This window comes from Triticum dicoccoides, chromosome 7B (assembly GCF_002162155.2).
Source record: "Triticum dicoccoides isolate Atlit2015 ecotype Zavitan chromosome 7B, WEW_v2.0, whole genome shotgun sequence".
Classification (NCBI taxonomy): Eukaryota; Viridiplantae; Streptophyta; class Magnoliopsida; order Poales; family Poaceae; genus Triticum; species Triticum dicoccoides.
This window is the reverse complement of record NC_041393.1, coordinates 30,393,919-30,395,432: the sequence shown is the minus strand read 5'-3', so window position 1 is coordinate 30,395,432 and position 1,514 is coordinate 30,393,919.

The following is a 1,514-nucleotide window of genomic DNA, read 5'->3' as shown; positions in this document are numbered from 1 at the left end:
GGGCTTTCTACGGGCCGTATCATCAATGGGCCTTATACGGGCAATATGATAACATGGGCCAATAACAGGCCGCATTATGGCCGTAAACGGGCTAGAGTTGGAATCGTCCGTTCATGGGCCGACCATAATGGGCCATCAATAGGCCGTATTTCATGACGCTATGAAAACGGCCCAACGTATTAACGGACCACAAATGGGCCGACTGTAACCACGGGCTGAATTTGGCCCACAAGCAGAAAATGACAGTAATGGGCCGTAAGTAAACGAATGCTGGAAATGAGCCCAAGAATAAATGGGCTCCGAGAAGGCCGAAAGATAACATGGGCTGGAAACGGCCCAACGGAATAACGGGCCGTTAATGGGTATAAAGTGATACACTGTTCATTACGGCCAGTTTCACCACGGGCCGTTAATGGGTGTAAAGTGATACACTGTTCATTACGGGCCAGTTTCATCACGGGCCATTAATAGGCCAAGAGTTACATAGGGCCTCATATGGGCCGAAAGACGTCATGGGCCATACATGGGCCAAAAGTGAAAACGGGCTGGAATCATATTGGGTGGCCCAGATGACGCTACTGGGCCTAATTCGAATAGGGCGTAATGGGCCTTGGGTTAGCGGGCTGTAAATGGGCTATATGCGAACATGCCATTAACAGGCTTTCCATGGGCCGGCCCGCCACATTTTGACCAAGTCAAACGGGCCGGCCTTTTCACAGGAATGGGCCTCTGTTGGGTCGTGCCACGTGTCGACGTATCATAGGCGCCTTCCGTCAAATGAGTGGATGACATCTGTCCCAACGATGAGCAGACACGTGTTTCCTCCAGCCAATGATGATTTTACACGTGGAAAATCCCCATTGGTCGGGGCTGTTAACGGGTTATTGGATCCAAAATCCGACCCGATAGCTTAACGACGTTCCGTTACGGTGGATGCCACGTGTCGGTCACCCTTGACGAAAGCAGTTCTGTGACGCGCGATTTATCGTCACGGAAGTGGACACTTCCATGATGATAATTTTGGTAATGTCATGGAACACTTCTATGACAGCACAGGTATGACTATCTTGATTCTGTCATAAATTTGTCATGGATGTACATGCATGACAAGAAACGCGACCTACTGTGACAAACACGTATCATCATGGAAGTGTTTTTTTTGTAGTGCTCTACAATGGTATTTCCTCTTATATCGGATCCATAGACTTTAGAAGCTATGGTAGTACGTGAGGGTTTGACCCTTTCAAAGGATATTTACAACCAGCGCATCCATGTGGCCTTCGACTACAAGAATACCGTAGATGAGGGGCCTGTTCTGATCTCCTCTAGCTTCTAACTTCACCATCTTCACAAATAATTTTGTCAAGAACGTTTGGGCTCCAAGAAGCTAACTTCTCGAAGCTGAGCCAACTTGCAGTGCAGAAACGTGAAGCTCGATCAGCCCAGCTCCACTGATCAAAAAAATCAGAAGTTCACCCAATTTACAAGGAGCTGCCACCACCAAAGGTATCAGT